The sequence below is a fragment of the Sceloporus undulatus genome, chromosome 1 (assembly GCF_019175285.1).
Source record: "Sceloporus undulatus isolate JIND9_A2432 ecotype Alabama chromosome 1, SceUnd_v1.1, whole genome shotgun sequence".
NCBI classification, from domain to species: domain Eukaryota; kingdom Metazoa; phylum Chordata; class Lepidosauria; order Squamata; family Phrynosomatidae; genus Sceloporus; species Sceloporus undulatus.
In genome coordinates, this window is record NC_056522.1 from 363,355,388 (window position 1) to 363,375,228 (window position 19,841).

General features: G+C 42.6%; 1 protein-coding gene and 1 non-coding gene across 2 annotated transcripts in view; one reads left to right on the forward strand and one right to left on the reverse strand.

Moving 5' to 3' along the window:
- The window catches only part of LOC121934963 (cytochrome c oxidase assembly factor 8), a 723,331-nt gene that overhangs the window by 5,451 nt on the left and 698,039 nt on the right, over positions 1–19,841 (forward strand). The gene's annotated exons all lie outside the window — the stretch shown is intronic.
- Positions 1,067–1,184, reverse strand: LOC121920142. Its single transcript, XR_006101673.1, has one exon. It is a non-coding gene; the product is annotated as a small nucleolar RNA SNORA28 (small nucleolar RNA).

Sequence of the window (19,841 nt, forward strand, 5' to 3'; positions counted from 1 at the left end):
TCGCGTTGGGCAAATAAGAATCACTGATGGATTTTTGTTTGCATTTGTTAAATGGCAACCCAGCTCCCCTGCATGTTTTCTGAAAAGTTTTAAGGTTGATTATAACAGTAACGTTTAAGTATGAGCTCAACTATATTTTCTTACTAGGAAACAATTACAGGGATTGAGAATGTTGTCACTTATGACCCGATAAATATTCCTCGTCCTTCAGATTTGGCCCTTCTACTTACCGTACATTTGGAGGATAAGTTCTTCTGGTTGGGGCTGGACTGAGGCGGTGGTGTCTCTGTATGAGCACAGAACCATTCTCTTTATCTTTGCTTTCTGTTCTCTTGTCTTTCTCTTCTTGCCTGTACCAGACTCACTGCTCTCTGCAATAGTAATGAGTTCCAATTAGCGATGCTTTCAGATAGATTGTGCACTGCTCTTTGTCAACTTTTAGTTTCATTAACTAGCAAGCATCTCCAATATAGATCAGGAGTTTCTACTTGCTACACAGAGCAGGACTTAATTAGCTAACCAGTTATGACAAGAACCTTTGGAATATTTTTGGTCTATAGTGTAAGAACAAGCCTGCCTTTTAGAACAAAACATCGACCCTTAACAAACTATTTAAAAAAAACCACCCGATCTTTCTGCTTCTAGATCCAGTTTATATGTTCTAATGGCCTATTGTGCCATGTGCAGTTTTTGTAGAATGAACTAAAGGTTTGTCTCAATGACTCTTTACAGGTAATCAGTATACCATTGTAAGTGTATCTCTTTACCTCTGAAACAAAAACCAAGTACACATAAACACCAGCATAAGAGTGCCTGAAATGTCACTTATAGTATGCTTTCTGTGGCAATACCCTAAGGATAAAAAGGCAGCTATTAATGTGTTGGTGTCTCTGATACAAACTAATGCCAGATTTGTTACATTGCCTCTGCAACTCTCATTAGCCTTAGTTAACATATCACTGGTGAGGGAAAATGGAGATTGAAATCCAAAACATCTAGAGGGCACCTGGTTCTGGAGACTGGATAGAGCGCATTATGTTTTTTTAGGTGAAACGAACTATTCTGGGATGTTCGAGTCCTATAACAGATGACCTCACTACAGAGAGCTCTGGAATAGGTTAGACTATACTTATTATTGCAAGCTAAATTGAAGCAGACAACTAGGTATCTCCCGAGTGTTGCTTGCGTAAGTTTAAGCATACTACTGAACTTTACTGATGACTGCCTTGTGGCACAAATATGGCTAACACACAAAGTCATTTCAACCAGCTGAGCGGAAAGATGTTTCTTTTACTCACACTGTTCAAGGAAATCAAAATCAGCCATAAAACCGTTCACTTACCGGTGGGTGTTTTGAGAATGAACGTGCAGAGTTTATGGTTTGTGTCAAGCATGCTCGATAGCCAGGGCTTTGCAAGAGTTACCAATAGTTTGTTTCTTAGGATTGACATGCTGCAAGGAAAAACAGTACTTTGAATGCTACTTTGGTCTTTAAAAGTTAGGTTGAAAGCTCTAAGTGGATTTCCCTGCCAACAATAAATAATGTAGGGAATAAAACTGTAAACTATGATCCTCTATTAGCTTCACTGTCTAGGAATCTTGCTTCTGGGCTTAAGGTGCTAGCTTCAACCTTTAAGAACTTAAAAGGCCAAGACACCACAAATGACATTAAGTATTCAAAACCAAAAAATTGGACACACTCTGGTTTGTCTACACAGATTCCCACTGACTTTAGTATGGATAACGTTCTGTCTGAACTACACAGCCTGTCTCTAGTGCAAATCCAAGGTGGAGTTTGATTTAAAAACTGTCTTGCACTTGCTTCTAACTTCAGCTAAATGTATTTATTATATTCCACCTTTCCTCAAAAATGAGAACTCAGGCAATATTACAAGGGGAATTTCCCCCAGGATGATCCAATGTGACGCTTAAGAATCAGTATGGTTGTTGTAGATTGCCATTGGTGTGCCCTGGACTACTAATCTTTTCTAAAACAAGCAACAGAACTTGCAATCTCCAACAGCAAAAAACACACCTACAGATCAGTTTCAGGATTCTCACATCGGGACAGAGAACAATTTTTAATGGAACCATCCAACATGCTTGTAGCTTATTCGCCTCATGAGGTCCATTGACAAGTAACGGCATCTTAAATCAACTGGGTCTGCGCCCCAGTCAAACCAAAAAATTTGGTGGGATCTTTCAAGGAAAAGAAATACTGTCATAGAATTCCCAATATTTTGTTCTCACACCTATTTACAGATGTGAGCATTATCAAGACCTCCCTCCCTCCTAAAAACTCATGTTCATTTGATTGTGCAGAAACAGTAATTATAATCTCAATATGAACGCGTCTTTACTGTCCAATTACTTTATCTTAAGATTATGACATTCTCCTAACAACATTAATAAATTGCTCACCACAGCATTTCCACCATGTCACATCTGGTTCACCATTGGCTTTATGAAATATGGGTAAACACAACAAACTAGTGACCACGTTGAAGTTTTTATTCTTCCACACTTTCTCTACCATTTGCAACTCATACTCAAGGTGGCTTCCAAATTACAAGTACTGTGCACATAGGACTTGCCATCACGTGACACAAGCTGCACACACAGCTTTTTTATCTGCTGCGAGGGTATGAGCTCATGATGCAGCAATACAAAGCTGTGTATGGAACTCTAAGCTATCATAGCTCTGCAAGGATCCTTTTACTTCCAAGTTAAATTTACATGGCAGTTTGTAGCCTCTAGGAAAACCGTTTTGTGACTTGTGTAATAGAAGCCCAAAGATAAATTGTATTCAACTTCACGTGAGGGGCCGATTAGCGCCTTTGCAACGTCAACCATTGTTGACTTATAATGTCTTTATCCCATTTCTTTGCCTCAACCTAGGAAAAGAAAGAAATGTGGTTAAATGTACCCGCAAGTTGCAGTTAATTCAAATAGAATGCTTACACTCACAGTTTTATTCATGGCATATTCAGCTATGTCTTAAGAAGGTTCAATGCTACCTTGGCAATCAGACGGGGCATTTTGTAGCGATTAGAATGTCGGACAACTGCGGTTGACATTGACAGACATTTGGCTTATTAGTGGCTTTATCAATAAGATGAGAGATCTTTGATTGCAACTTTTTGGTTCTTTGTCTGGGAGAAGACGTGATGACATAAACGACTGCAGAGTTCTCGGTCTCTGACATGAAAATTTTTCGCCACGAGGCTGTGAGGTTCTTGCTTGTATGCTATATTTCCCAATAAGGTACCAATGGCTGCGAACAGCTCTGAAAGATGAAGAAAACAGAACCTTAAGTTGTAATGGTACTTTGTACTATCCATAATTATGAGAGACAAATCCCTTCTCAATACTGCTCGAAGCCAGGACTTTCCTTTTTTTGCTTCACTTCCCAAAATGTCATATCTTCATTTTAAGTGATGTTTACCATGGAAATTAGCATACTATTATGCTTGCTTTTTGAAGCTTAACAATGTCAAAACAAACTGGTTCTGTTAAACTTCCCACTCTGACATGAAGACCCCTGCAGCTGGGGGAAAAGGTCAATAAAGTTCAGTATCTCTCCTTGAAAAAAAACCCAAAATGCTCCAAAAATCAAAACTTTGTTCACGGTGGCTGGGATAGCGACCTTTGCTTTCTGATGGTTCATGCCACAAAACTTTGTTTCATGCAAATAAACCTAAAATAAAAGTATAAAAATTACTTTCAGGTTAGTTACAGAAGGTACATGAAAATATAAATTCAGTTCAGATTTGGACCCACCTCCAGGTATATCATCCGTATAAGCAAAAAGCCCAAACTTTTAAATCCAAACTACTTCTGGCCCCAAGCATTTCTGACAGGGTGTTCAACCAGTCTAAAAAAAACAGCTCCAAACTATGACTGACGCTGATTTTATGTCGTTGTTAGCTCGAATATCTGAATATGTAAAACAGTACGTAGTGATATTCCATACCTTTATAAGTGGAAAGTGTTTTATATACATAATGATATACCTTGGAGGGGATCCCAATCTAAAGTGAATGTATTCTTTATTTTATATTTCCATATGCATAACCTGAAGTTATTTCATTTCTGGATTCGTGAGAAGAATAAGACTTTTTGACCTACTGCTCTACAGTTAGTAGGCGGGCCGTGTTATCAGTTCCAAGTTGTATCAGTTACCATTTATCATGCTTTTTTTAGTCGATAGTACTGGACACCAGCTACTGATGTGTAACACACCCATTGTGCTCAAGGGCATTGACAAATGAATACCGATCACAAAGGGGCAGAAACAAACTAAGAAACTACAACTGAGAAATGAAAATGCACTCTTCAAAGAGCTAACTGCAAGAGCATAGCTGAAGATGCATTACCTATTGTCCCATGACACAACACCAACTGCCTGGTTTAGATCAACACAATTGACATCGCTTTAAACTGTCTGGCTCTCCATCCCTGGGATTCGGGATTTTTCTTTTTGCTTGTCGCGCACCAAAGTTCTGACGAGGAAGGGCCGAACGATCCCACGAAGGTACAAACCCCGGATTCCACAGGACGGAGCCACGACGGTGTCAAATCGTCGGATTCTGAAGCGTAGATGCATTTCGTTGTTCCTGAAATTTACTCCAGAAGGCCCAATGTTTCCTTCAGAAAAGATTTGCTCCAAGGCTGCACCCGCCTGGACGCCGCTTTAACTCTTTTTGTCTCAAGGCTATGGTTCTGGGAGTTGGGTGTTGTTGTGGGCCAGAGCGGAGCAGAGCCCAAAACAAACTCCAACTCCGAATTGCATAGCCTTGAGACGACAACAACTTAAAGCTTCATCTCCAGTGTGGTTGATAAGTAACCCACTTTTGAGATCCCTTTAATGCCTTGGTCAATGCTAGGGAATTCTGGGAGCCGTAGTTTTGTGAGGCACTTAGCCTTCTGTCAGCAGTGCCAGTGGTGGGGGCCACAATAAAACTACAATTCCAGAATTCCTGCATCATCAAGCAGGGCAGTTTTAAGCAGTCTCAAAACGGGTGTTATTCGTCTCCAAGAATTGGGTGGTGCGGTGTTAAAAGACATTCCCTTTCTGCAGTCAGTTGGGATAAGGAAAATAGTGGAGGAAAACATGGAGGAGGAGGGAAAGGAGAAGTAAATTGGCTATTTTACCTGTGGGACTTAAAGCAATCACAGACCACGAGGCAGTGGCCTATTAACGACAACATCTCGTCCACCTTTATACCTCCCTCCCTCCCTGCTCTTCCCTCCTGTTGGGACTGAATGACTCAGAAAAGCAGAATTAACCACTGGTCAGCCAAAGAGGAGGAAGAGGTCGGTGGTTGGGTCGACACTGCGGCTGCGCATCTCCCCTCTTTATCCTCTCCCTCGCGCATGCGCGTTTCACATGCAGCCCCTCTAAAAAACCCAGCTCTTTTCTCAGTCCGTTCTAAACCGCCCTCCCCCTCACGCTGCGGGTTTAGGAACTGCGCCACGAGGGGCGCGGCGCGCGCGCATGCGCAGCAGAACGAGTCGGCGGCAGCGGCCTCTCGCTCGCTCCCCTCCCCTCGACACGGGAGGAAAGAAGCGCGGAGGGCTGGCAGCCGCCCATCTTGTGGAAGGAGCAAGCTCTGCGCCCAGGACCAGGATGCGAGGCAGAGGGACAACCGACACACTCTACCACAAATAGATATATATATATAGAGTATACACACAACATATACTACATACATTAAGAGGGGACTATTATATATATATATCTCCCCCCACACATTTATATGTAGAATCCCAGCATTTTTTAAAAACGAAACAAACCTAAATCTCTTTTAGGAGACCCCGGTGGGGGGTCTTTATTCCTTATGGGGTGGGGAGAAGAAGATGGAGGAAGGGGAAACAGAGATTGGTGGTCTTTCTTTTCCGGTGTTGTGTGCTAAAACACACCACTAAGTGTTATTTGTGGCAAATCCTCTCTCAACCCCCTTTATCTGAACATAGTTAGTTATCTCTATTAGGGTCATAGACCAACACAATATGATAGAGAAAATAGATATATGGTAACCCACACATATCTGTAGTTCTCTCTCGTGTATCGAAATAATATGTACATAACAAGCAAAAGTATACTAGATATATGTGTGGTGTGTGTCAATTGTATGGTTGTGATCTTTCACCTCTCCTTCTGGGACACAAGAGGCTGGTGTGGGGGGATATATTTGTGCCAATTCTTTTCTCAATGCTCCTGCTTAAATATAATATGAATATAGACACCCAACCCCTCATATGATAAACTACTATGTATCTTGTGGTGCTCTTTTCTCATGTTCCTGTCATGTGTCTAGTGTGGTGGTTATATTTTGTGGTAATCTTAAGCTCTGTGTGTGGGTAGTACATATCACACCATCATGCTAATAGAATTTACACACACCCCTACACACACCACACCCACATATATCCCAAACACACGTGTTTTGTGTGTGTGTGTGTTTGGAATGTGGTGCTCCTGTTCTTTCAATGTTCCTCATGTTAAGTATGTTGTGGTTATATGTGTGTGTGTGTGTAATTATTTTCTCTCAAGTGTGGTCAGAGAAAGAATTACCAAAAAATCTCCCCCTCTCTCTCTCTCTGCATCCCCCAACTAAGGAATAAAAAGCCCATCTTTCGAGCAAGGGGTCCCTCAAGAGAAAAAACCCCCCATTAAAAAACATTAACTGTTATCCCACAATCCACACGTGGTAACCTTCGCATTTTACCCCAAGAGGAGCCCTTTGGGGAGAGCGGTGGGTTCCTTCCTGGGGTTGCGAAACGGATTGGTAATGGCTCTCTATGGGGTGAGTGTCTTGTGTCTTCTGCCTTAATGGCAGAATGGGGCTGGACTGGATGGCCCTTGAGGTCCTCAAATCTGGGATCCTATGAAAACAGCCACGGTGGATAATCCTCCACATACGCATCTGCGGTGGGCCTTAAGTCTTTCCGACTCACTCACGGCGACCCATCATGGGGGCTTTCTTGCCCATTTTCCTCGCCGCCATCTGGGCGTGAGAGGTGTGACTTGGGATCCCTATGGCCAGCCAGGACTGGATGGGGTTTACAACCCATGTTCCTCCTCCTTTTAGGCCCTGGAGCCTTTTCCCCAACACTCCTCCTATTATGGGAGAAAGTAGTAAGAATGGGCTCGCCGGCCATCCTCTAAAGCTGTATAACCCACAGCAGGCTTTGAACCCAAACCTCCGGATCTTTGGGGTTTACAGCCCACTTTTCCTCCTCCTTTTGGACCCCCCAAACCCCTCCTAGTTGGGAGAAAGACAGGATAGAATAAAACATGATAGCAATAATGTACAACAAGGGGTTTGTCAGGGCCATCCTCTGAGGCTGGGAGAGTGTGACTTGGGACCTCTGTGGCCAGCGGATTTGAACCCAGAGTCAAACCACGCTTTGGGGATTTCAACCACTTCTCTCTCCTCTTATATTGTTATTATTTCCTCTCCTCCTTTTGGGTCCCCACCACGCTCCTGGAGCCATTTGCAAGCCCTCCTTTGTGAGAGAAAGACACGATAGTAGTAATACAATATAGTAATAACAATAATGGGAGAAAAATGGGGGTCAGAAAAATTTATAACAACAATATAATGTCCTCCGGGCCTCATCCTCTGAGGCCGGGAATGTGTGAGCAGGATTGGAACCCAGACCTTGATGGATCGCATAACACACACCCTCCCTCTCCCTCCGCGCAAATGCCCGTATGTATCTCTCTCCCGTCGGTGCCTTACCGTTTTGTCCAATACAGACATTAAACCCAACGCTGCTCGCCCCGGCTGCGACGAAGCCGGAATCGGTCGAGGAGGAGAAACGGCGGCCGATGGTGTCACCTCCGAGCAGCGCCTCGAGGGGGTCGTGTGTCTCAAGGGGAGGAGAAGGAGGGGGGAGGGGAGGGGAGGGAAGGGTGGGGGGTTCCGAGGCGGTTTCAGCGCGAGCGGCGGCCGGGCCCGGTGACTCTGCGGGAAGGAGAGGGCAGCGTCAGAGAAGGGGAGCAGGCAGCAGATTGTTAAACAGAGGTGGCTGGGGGGCGCGGCCGGGGGGAGCGAGGGTAGGGGCGGGGGCGCGCACGCAGCGCCGATGGAAAAAAAAACGAAGCTGTTCTTTCCTTTTTCAAACAGGGCAGGCGCGTATGGGCCGCGAGGACTTACTCTGAATGTTTCTCGCGCCGACTGAACAACGCCGCCGTCGCCAGGGCTTGGGATCAATCGAGCCCAGCCGGCGCCGAGGCCTCGCCTACACGCGCCTTGCTATTGGCTCAACGCTTGGATTGGCCCTCTCTCATTGGTTGACAGGGCTCGTCAATCACTCAAGGGGGGTTGGGCACCGCCTCTTTGGCGTGCGCGCCGCCCTTTGTCTTCGCTTTCTCTCTTCTTTTCAACCTCCTCCTCCTCGCCTATCCTGAGGCTGCTGCTGGAGCGCCCTAAGGACATCGCGTTACGTCAGGGCTAACTCTCGCGAGAGTCGGCTGAACGAGGAGGGGAGGGGGGAAAGGTGGAGGAATGAGTCAGGCTGTTAGTGAGGGGAATAATGAGAGATGCAGTGTCTGTTGGCCCTTAAGCGAGGCACTAGTAGACCGAAATACACTGTTTGGGGTTTTTAAATTTAACCTACATGCATAGTATTTATAATAATAATAAATAGTGAATAAAAAATTTTAAAATATTAATATTAAAATAATATTAAATATGAAATACTATAAAAAGTTAAATAAAATTCACAAGAAAAACACTGCCTCTTACAACAAACAATGTTTACAAGTAGTACGTACTATTATATTAAAATATTGTTATTAAATAATAAAAAGTCAATAATAATTAAATAATATTTGCATTAGTAAAAATATGATTAATAATAAAGAAGTTAAAAAATAAAAGCAAAACCTGTTCCTCGTTACATAGATAATAATAGAAAGTGATGGATGTCCCACCTTTTCCCAAGGAATCAGGCAGGCTACAGACAAGGAAACAATAACATACACTATGCTTAAATGTGCATTTAAAACCATCCCCGAACCCCGTCTCAATCCAAAAGACCAAAAAACAAAAAACCAGTAAAAAGTTACCATACATAATTAATGTACTTATCATTACGTTGCCATTGCCGTAGTTGTTACCAACTTTATGGGCAGATCTCCCTGATCTTCACGTTTTTTGCTAATTAAACTGGGCTGCGGTGTAGATTAATAGATATTCACATACAAAAGTAACAATCACATAATATCAATCCTTTACTATCTTACTAATCTATTCATATTAACCATTTCTGAACTAGACCAGTAATTTAATAAAAAACCACAAAGTATTTTAATATCTTCATTTGTTATTGTCTTCTTTTCATCAATGCATTCTAATTCCACAAATGTTTAATACTAATTCATGTTTTTCCTCTCCCCAAGTGCTCCCCATCACCAGAGCCTAAAAAGCCAAGTTCAATACTCTACCCTCCAAAATTGTGACTCTTCCCACGGAGGTAAAACACCTCCCTCTTTTACTAAAACCTTTGTACAAATATTTTCCCTATTGCTTCAAATAATTCTCTTATATACCTTGTATGGACTCTTGGTTTAAGATATATGATTTATGGAAACAGATAGGCTGATTTTATATAATAAGGAATCACTTAATGACTTTGAGCAAGATTTGGAAACCATGGATAAATAAAAGAAAAAAAAAAGGAATTTATGTGGTATAATTTGTGTTATAAATTCATTTGCTGAAGACAGGACTTATAATGAAACAATTAGCAGATGGTTCATCAGTTAGAAAAGAAGGGTTTAAAAGAATGGCTTGGTTTACCTGACATTTACATGTAGGAGTACTTTTAAATAATAGGAAATATGAAAGGTTAAAAATTATGATATAGTATACTGTAAATATGTACATGTACATATACAATGATGTTTATTTGTGGAAAAAACAATATAAAAAATAAAAACACCCAATTACTCTTCATTTTCCTTTTTTTTAGCTTAATTCCACATGTTCTTATTACTTGCCATTTGCCGTATTTTTTTATACAATCGTATTTGTAGATCTCTCTGTCTTTCCCTTTTTTGCTATAATTAATCTTGCTGCTGTTAATAGATTTTTATTAGTCCTTCTTAGCTTGGGTATTTGGGGTGTTTTGCAGACTGTTTCCCCATCCCTGTTAATTTACTACATTTGGTTTTTAAAAATATATTATATTTATTTTATTTATTTTATTCCATTAAATATAACTTATTCTATTCGAAAATATCTCGGGGGTGCTGTCTGGCCATATAGCAATCCAATACATCCAAACATAAATAGAACAAAAATCCAGTGATACTTTATGGGAGGAGTAGCTAATACCCCGGAGGACAGGATCAGATTCAAATGACCTGAACAGACTAGAAATGGGCAAGCTAACAAATGAATTCAACACGGAGAATGTAAGGTATGCACTTTGGGCGGAAAAATGAAAGCACAGATATAGGGAGGGGGACACCTGGCTGAATGAAACTGTGTGTGAAGGGATCTAGGGTCCACGTAGACCACAAGTTGAACATGAGTCAACAGTGCAACGCTGGCAGCTAAAAGGCAATGGATTAGGCTGCATCAATAGAAGTTAGTGTTAGATTAAGAGAAGTATAGTGGTCACTCTGTTCTGCCTTGGTCAGGCCTCACTGGATACTGGGCACCACAATTCAAAAAGTATATTGAGAATCTGGAGCGTGTCAAAGGAGAGCTACTAAATGGTGACGGGTCTGGAAACCATGTCCTATGGGAAAGACTCAGGGAGCTGTGGGATGCTTAGCCTGGGAAGAGAAGGTTAAGAGGTATTGATAGCCCTGTTTTAAATATTTGAGGAGTTCATATTGGGGAGCAAGCTTGTTTTCTGCTGCTCAGGACTAGAACACAGAAACAATGGATGCACCTCACCTCAGGAGGAACTTCCTGACAGTAGGCTGTTCGACAGTGGAACAAACGGATTCCAGTTTTGCCAGCAACAGAGGAACATAATTTGTGTGAAGGAAATAATGAAAACAAGTGGACAGGCGAACAGAAAGTATTTCATTCAGTCAGTGCTCAGCATTACTCGGACTGTAGTGGGTAGTCTCCTTCCTAGAGGTCTTCAAACAGAGGCTGGGATGGCCATCTGTCGGGGAGCTTTGATTGTGATTTCTGCATGGCAGGGGTTGGACTGGATGGCCCTTGCAGTCTTCTCCACTCTACGTTCTATGATTCTATTGGTTAACGAAAATGGACAATATACTTGTTGCAAGGCTTTTGGGCTCCATGGGCTTGCAACAAGTACTGCACATTTCAGTTGGGCCATAAATGTACACTTGGTTTAGTTGTATTTATGTAATGGCCAACAAGCGTACCCCTGAAGGAATCCAAAAAGTAAGTGTAATTGGATGTTATTCTACTCAGTTAGTGTGTTAGTTCCACTCATTCTCCAAAGCACCCATTTGCTTGGGTGCTTAAGTGACAGTTTCTTGTACTTTAAACCGAGTATGAATAGTGATGATGAAATTTTAAACCGCATTTATCACCATTTCTTTAAAAAAAATAACAAAAAACCAAGCCATGTGGGAGAAAGGCGGGATATAATCCTGCAAAAAACAAACATAAATAAACATGTGCTTGAGTACAGTTTGTTAACACTGTCAGCCCACTTCCCACCGTTGGTCATATGTTTTTTGTTTCAAGCTGCATAGTATTATATATGTGTATATCGCTCCTGGATGTCCCATTTTATAACGTAATATATTGGGGGGGGGGGGTGTCATCTTTACTGTTTATTTACTGTATAATTTTAATAAATTCTATTTTTTTACAAAAAGAGTAAAGCTATAACAACCACACACCTTTATAACACCCTTTCCACCAAAGGGCAGAACACAGAAACATAGTATAATTGAAAAACGGATGCTAAAACACAGACTATAAAACGCTAACCTACAAAATATTATGCTAACTGATCCCGTTTTTTAACGTTAACATGCACCTGCATATCTGAATGTCAGCCACAAATGTGGAGGGAATAAGGGATTTTACTTTAAAAAATTAACACTTATTAGTAACACTTGCTAATAACCATCCACAAATATCTGCCTTTAACAAGTGGCATACTGATTTAAAGCAGGGCATTTTTGTTCTAAAATATCATACGAGGGATAATTTTTCTTGTGTTTTTTGTGCACTTGGCATGGTATGTGTGCCCTTTATGTGTATTCAGATTATAGGTTAGAGTCGTCACAGTAATCTCATTTCATGTCCATAACAGGAGATAAAGGTATGCTCTGAGTCTGACCCATATCCCCTGGAGTAAATCATGCTGAGTTGTCCATAGCCTTTTATTAACAGACAACTACTCTAATAGCACTGTAGCTTCTCATTTATCAGGCAATGGGACAAGTTCTAATTTCATCTGTATTTCACTTCATTGGAATAGATACTGTGTGGAATTATTCCCACATCCCAAACCTGAAAAGAGAACATGTTGTCAAAATATCTTTTCACCTCTACCTATTGCTAACCCTGGTTGGCCTCCACACGCAGAACATAATCTGGTTTGACACCATTTTAACTGCCCTGTCTCGTGCAGGGAATCCTGGGAAATGCAAGTAGAGTTATCTGATGAGAAAGCTAAATGTGTAAAAAAAACCCACCCTCTACAGTCCTCAGAATTCCCCTAGCATGAGTCGACCAGTTAAAATGGTGTCAAACTGGATTATTTCTGCAGTGTGGGTTGGACAATTTATTATTGTGTGTATCATGGTGGCACCAGAAGTGTCTGCAATGTCCCTTAGTAATGTTTGAAGGGATATCACATAAGGAACTTGATTCTCTCATGAAAGTTTGCAGTCTTCCATAGCAGAGAGAGATATAAGTAAAAGTTGATTGTGTTAAGGTTGCCCTACATCAGGACCGCCAAACCAAGAACAAATGTAGGACAACATTTTCAAGTGTAGGACACTTTTTTTAATGGAGGACACCCCGTACCCCTTCCCGGCCTCTGAGGAGACCGAGCCTCCTAGGCAGGAAGGGGCTGTGGGGTGTCCTCCATTTAACTAAAAAAAGTGTCCCTCCTTCCTGGCCTCGAGGGGACCGAGGCCTCTTTAGAAGCAGGAAGGGGCGTGGGGACCGCCGCGGATTGCCACATTACGGCCGGCCTCCTCCCTCTTCCCTGGCTTCTAAGGAGGCCCAGGACTCCTTAGAAGCCAGGAAGGGGCACAGGGGGGTGGCTGCGACACCGCGATCCGGCCGGCCTCCTCCCTCTTTCCTGGCTCTAAGGAGGCCCAGGCCTCTTAAAGGCCAGGAGGAGGCGGGGGGGGGGCTCGCGGCCGGCCCGGGAAGGAGGAGAAGCCGCGGGGAGGCGGGGAGGGTGGCACCGCCTCCACTTCCCTCCTCTGTCCCCAGGCCGCTTGCCCTCCTCTTCCTCCACCTCTACGCACGGCCAAGCGCAGTGGAGGAGGCGAAGGCAGCGAGGCCGGCTGCAACCGGGGTTGTCCGTTTTTTGGAGGCACCCTGACGGGAGGGGGACGGTGCCGCCCAACTGGGAAAATCCTGGTTGCAGCCGGGATATGGCACACCCTAATTGTTTGCACAAACTCCTTTGCTTGTCTACAGGTCCAAACACCACGCAGAATTAATCCAGTTTGAGACCACTTTAACCGCTTGGCTCAAGCTAGGGAATTCTAGAAGCTTGTAGTTTTGTGGACATTCAGCCTCTCTATCAGAGAGCTCTGGTGTCACAAAAAAACTACAATTCCCAGGATTCCCTCACATGAGCCAGGGCGGGGTTAAAAGTGGATCTCAAACTGGATTATTTCTGCAGTGTGTTTCAGACCTAGAATACACCTTGATAACTTTCCCCAATCCCGGATAATTAGTTCTATCTAACTAGAGATTGAAGCAACTTTCATTGGTACATTTTAAAGATCAACTAGTAACATGTGCAAATTTCTTCATAATGGGGAGGAAGAATGTTGAAATTATTAAAAGAAATCGAATGTGGGGAGAAAGCGAAATTGATGGATCTTCGTCCCAGACTACTGCAGAATTTGTTCTTGAAAAGTTCTTGTGTTTGCACCCTGGTATTCGCAGGTTTGTGTGCTGTGAACTATGTACCTTGGCATAGTTGGGGAGAGAGGATCTTAGCTTTCTGCCTCAAGCAGCAAAATACCTTGGACTAGCCTGCTGCATACAAAACCAACCCAACCTTAATAAACACATCTAAATGAAAATGCTTCTCTGGACTCAGTCACTCCTAGACTTCCCACAGCCACCATGTGCCTTCAAGGCTCAGCAGAGACAAAAATGTCAATGTCAGAATGAAGCTGTTGAGAGATCTAAGCAAACTCACAGAGCTGCATTCTTCTGCAGGAGTTCTGCCTGGAATTCTCCTGCTTCCTGTTCATTGAACCATTGCCTCTCCTTCAAACTTTGTCCCTCTTTAACAAAACTATTCCTGAACAAGAGTAGCCTTGCCTCGTCCACTTTGGCAGACCCTGACCTCTTACTGTAGAAGAAAATAGATGTTTTAGCATTAGAGCCCATTTTTTCCCTTCAGCCGTATCTTGGGTTGCAACATTGTTAGTCCATGCTGCATTTTAAAATGGTAATGTGAGAGCACTGAACTGAATGAAAATTACTTTCTGCCTGTCCATTTGTTTTCATTTTATTTCCTTCAGAGCGCCATTATGTTCCTCTGGTTGCTGGCAAAACTGGATCAAAGGCTTATGCAAAAGTGTCCAGAGTATTTTTTTATTTTTATTTATTGAATGGAAATTCTTCTGATTTTTCCCATGCAAATCTTGTTGTTTTTGGTTGTAACGTTTGATAACAGTGGTTTATGCCATCTTTAAGGGGAAAAAAACTCTCTCAAGGTGGTGTCCAAAACTTAATAGAAACAGACGCAGTACACAAAACAATGGTTGGAATCTGTTGCTGCTCTCACATATGTGCAAAGCCCCCTATGGATCTGGTGGATTTTTTGTCCAGAGTGGAATGCCTCTTATTCAGTTCAAGGTTGCAGAAGTAGAGAAAGTAGAGCCATTTTGCATGGATTGCATTTTCTTTAATTAATTAATTATTAATTAAAGGACTTGTATCCTGTCTTTCTCCTAAATGGGATTTGAGGCGGCTTACAATAATTTAAAAAGGTTAAAACCCAAACATTATTACAAAAGTTAAAATATAATTAAACTACAAATATAATTTATATAAGACGTAGGGAGCTGGGTAGTTTAGTTGGAGAAGAGACGGGGTTTGAGGTGATATGTAGTCCGTTTAAATATTTGAGGGATGTCATATTGAGGAGGGCGCAAGCTTGTTTTCTGCGCTCCGAGAACAGGACCTGGAACAATGGATGCAAGCTACAGGAAAGAGATCCACCTCAACATTAAGGAGGAACTTCTAACAGTAAGCGCTGTCGACATGGAAGAGTTCCCTCGGAGAGTGGTAGAGTCTCTTCTTTGGAGGTTATTTAACAGAGGCTGTCTGTGGGGGTGTTTGATTGTGTCTTCCTGCATGACAGAGGTTGGCTTGATGCCTTTGAGGTCTCTTCCAACTTGATGTGTCTGAATACAGTACTATATTATAAAACATTTAAAGTACTTAAGTAAAAAAACTAACAACTAGTTAAAACCATTTTAAAAAATAAAAACCATTAAATATTAAACAGCACAAAAAACTATATAATTAAAAGCACTACCAAACATGCGAAATAAAAATGTTTCAGCTGTGCAAAAAAGAGGCAGCAGGGAAATGACCTGACTCCCATGGGAGTCTGGGAGCAGCCACAGAGAAGGCTCTCGCCTGAGTCCTCACAACCACGGAAGTTGGTGGACTGAGAGGAGAAAGCCTCCTCTGCGCTCTAACATTCAGGCAGGCTTGTATAGGGATATATGGTCTTGAGATAGTCTGGACACATTGAGCATGAGCGTGATGAATATACTCCTTGTGTATGCATTCTGTGTCACATTTGTGTTTGTTTCAGTTTGTGGCAATCTAGGCGGTTTACAATCCGCCAAAAAATCGTAATAATACGTATTGGGTTAGGAAGGGCGGTGCTTCGACCCCCTAACCTAATCGTAGTAATCGTACAGATGGCGGGCCCTTTCTACAGGGCGCCGCCATCTTTGACGTACTGGACGCTAGCGTCCCGACGTGTCGCGCCGCTTGTGACGTAGCGAGCGCGGCCCCTGGCGCCTCGCTACGTCGCAAACGCGACGAAAAGAAGCTCCCATTTTGGAGCTTCTTTTTTCGGTCCGCGGGGAGTCGGGCCGTCGAAGGCTCCGGCTCCCCCGGGACCTTCTGCGGCGGCGGCAGAGCGCCGCAAAGCGGCGGTCTGTACCCCCCATAGTCATTTGAACGGCGGGCTGCTTAATACAATGCACCACTGCATGCAGTTTTATTTATTTATTTGATTTCTATGGCGCCTTTCTCCCAGAACAGGTTCACAAATAAACACCTGTTTAAAAATTTGTACAGTTAGAACAATGAAACATCACATAAAAACAATATAAAACTACAAGCATTAAAACACACTAAAAAACCACTAATACCCCTACCAACAACCCCATATAGCAAACATTTACAGTGGATTCTCAGCCAACATAAAACAACCATTCATAAAAATGAGCTAAAAAAAAATGCAAATTTCTGTTGGGAGATATTTGCTGCTCTCGCCAACTTGTGGGACTTTATCACACAGGGAATATTGGGGGCATTCAAAAGGTTAGCGACAGTCTGGGATTTGTTTTCTACCGTCCACCCTGTTGCTCACAGACTTCCCTGGCGAGGCTGATTTTTTATCCCACCTATGCTCTAAAGAGCTACTTTCCAGTGTGACTCCTCTAGCAGCCTCCTGTTGCATGCTGGGATTGGCAGTTTTAAGGAGTGAACTTCTCTGCTGAGAATCTAAATACCCCTCTAAAAACTGCCAATCCCAGCATGCAACAGGAGGCAGCTAGAGGACGTCACCACTGGCATGTACGCTTTGACGGCTCGTGATAAACACCATAGCTGGTCTCGAGCATTCTCAAAGAGACCCAAAGCAGCTTTATTTGGCCTATCTCTATGGGTTCATAGTTTAAAGATTTGATGCTGTTGTTTGTGCCTTCAACTCATTTCTGACTATGGCAACCCTAAAGTGAACTATTATAGGGTTTTCTTTGCAAGATATGTCATTGCCTTCCCCTGAGGCTGAGAGTTGTGTGACATGCCCAGATTACCCAGTGGGTTCATGACTGAGTGAGGAATTGAACCCTGGTCTCGGAGAGTCATGGTCCAACACTCAACCCACTATGCCACACTGGCTCTCATGTTAATAAGATAGATAGGTGTTTTTTCCCCTCTAAAGATAAAGTTTAGAATTAGACGGTCATTACTGTAACCCTTATAAGTAACAGCCGGAAAAGTAAATAGAATTCCTTGGTGAAAAAGCTGAGTAAGCTTTTGCCATTGCTAAAGAATGAATGTATGTATTCTTTCTCACTGCAGTTTACCAACTGAAGGCGCTCCTCCTCCACCATGACTGCCCTGGAAAATACATCTCCTTCCAACCTGCTAAATAGCAGAGCTGCACTCTATGAAATATGCATGTGATGTTGAATCAAGAGTGCTTGAAAAAGAAAGAACAAATGAGAAGTATCCTAAAGGAAGTCTTTTATGTACTGGTGAAATCCTTCATGGCACTGGCTGGAGATTTTCAACAGTCCTTTAAAAATTGAACCCCAGATAATCCCATTTTAAAAATAAGTGAGCCTCAGTCAGACCTTGTCACAAGGTGAAATATCATGCTAGGAAAGTACAGCAGGAAAACCTTCTCTGCCTAGGGAAATTGCCTTTGTAAGAGGTTTGCTGAAATGTCTCCTTTGGTTTTGTAATGCAACACTTCTGTTTAATCAGTTACAATAATGTTGGGGGGGGGGGAATGCAGTTCTGCCAGTGGTCTTTCATTTTATGATGCAACGGGAAAATACTACCCTAAATTTGCTGCTGTTTGACACAATGAACAAGCATTCCAAAACAGGATTTAGCCATGCTGGAAAATGCACTCAGCCTTCTTTCTGCAGTGTAATAAACTGGTAGTAACTTAAAAGTGTGCTTTGAAAATGTTGAGCCTGCCGCATACTGCAGGCACTGAGTCAGTCTCAGTACACTCTGTAAAACCTGTCCCCCCACTAACATCCAGGCAAAACAATTAGATGAGTAATTCTTTTGTGGTACTGGGCTGGAACGATGAAAACAATCGTTTAAAAAATACAACTGATGCTACTCAGTTGCCAAAATGCAGAGCAAATGTAATTGTATCTTGCAGTATTTATTTTTTCTTGTTTTTTGTTTGATTTAACCAATTTTCATTATTATTTTTTTGCAAATATAAGGGGGGAAGGCGGCAAATGGAAAGGGGGGATCATTTTAAAAACAGTAGAATTGACTGGGCGTCTAGCAATACACAATTACGGTGCATATTCACATATTTCCTCCCCCCTCCCAAATGTGAAACCAGAAATGATAAATGCAAAGGAAACAGAGCAGTGAGGTCTTCAGACTATTGAATTTTGGGTGATGGGTATTTGTATTTCCAATCTTGAAGCACAGTGCTCTTTGTATCTACAAGGTCTTAGATAACCAATTAATGCTCTTTTAGGCTGCATCTGCACTGCAGAAATAATCCATGTTGAAACCACTTCAACTGTTGTGGCTCAGCATTATGGAATTTTGGGAATTATCGTTTTGTGAGATATTTGTCAGAGAGTTTTGGTGCCCACAATGAACTGCAATAATGTAATGTTTTCAATACATTAGCAACCCAGCTGCTGTGTTCAGGAGACAATGCCAGGGTGAAGTATCTCCAAAGTGTTACTTCCAGGGAAATCTGGCATGTGTTGGAACATGAAACATCTCTCCATCCAAAACTCTCAGCAGAATGTAGCTACCTTTGTGGCTATATCATTTGCAAGGCAGTAAAAGCAATTCAACAATTCCTGTTCCTGTTCCCCCTCTCAGCTTATGTCTCTGCATGGAAAGTTACAGAGCATCACTCAGTTGCCAAGATGGGATCCATTGGGAAAGGTGGAAGCACTGCCTTGTGTCTACAGCTTATAGCCCAATCGGGACTAGAAACAGTGTCAATAGGCAAGGCTGGATCATCAGTGGTACAGCTGGAGCAAATGCTCCAGGGCCCTTAGTAGCAAGTAACCTCATGCTGCTTACACACATATGGATGTGCGTGTATGCACAAACACATGCACACCCAATCCTCTGGAGGAACACTCCTGAGAAGAAAAGTGCTGTAGATCTTTCCCTTCATTGGCAGTAGTTCCTAGCATTTACTAACCTGGCTTAGCAGTTAAGACGCTGAATCTGAATCTGATGGTCACATGGTTGACACTGGCAGGAGGAGGTCCAAGAACCGGGTGATAAAGTAAGCACCCATCATTAGTCCCAGCTTCTGCCAACCTAGCAGTTTGAAAGCATGTAAAAGTCCAAATAGATAAATAGGTACCACTTTGGTAGGAAGGTAACAGTGTTAAATGTAGTTATGCTGGCCACATGACCACGGGGCCTCTTTGACAATGCTGGGTCCCTCGGCTTAGTAATGGAGATGTGCATGGTCTCCTACAGTCAGACACTACTAGACAAACATAAAAAGGGGAAACTTTTACCTTTATGTCCCCATTTCCCAGCTATGAAGTCTGGTGGTAAATTGTACCCCTGTGGTTTCTCGCCTTGGCTATGCCAGCTGGGACACAAGCTGGAGTGGAGGTACCAAGAGCTACCCTTCCCTCAGAACTGAAAGGGGTTGACTCTGGCCCTAGGGAGGTAAACATTAGGAAGGACGCC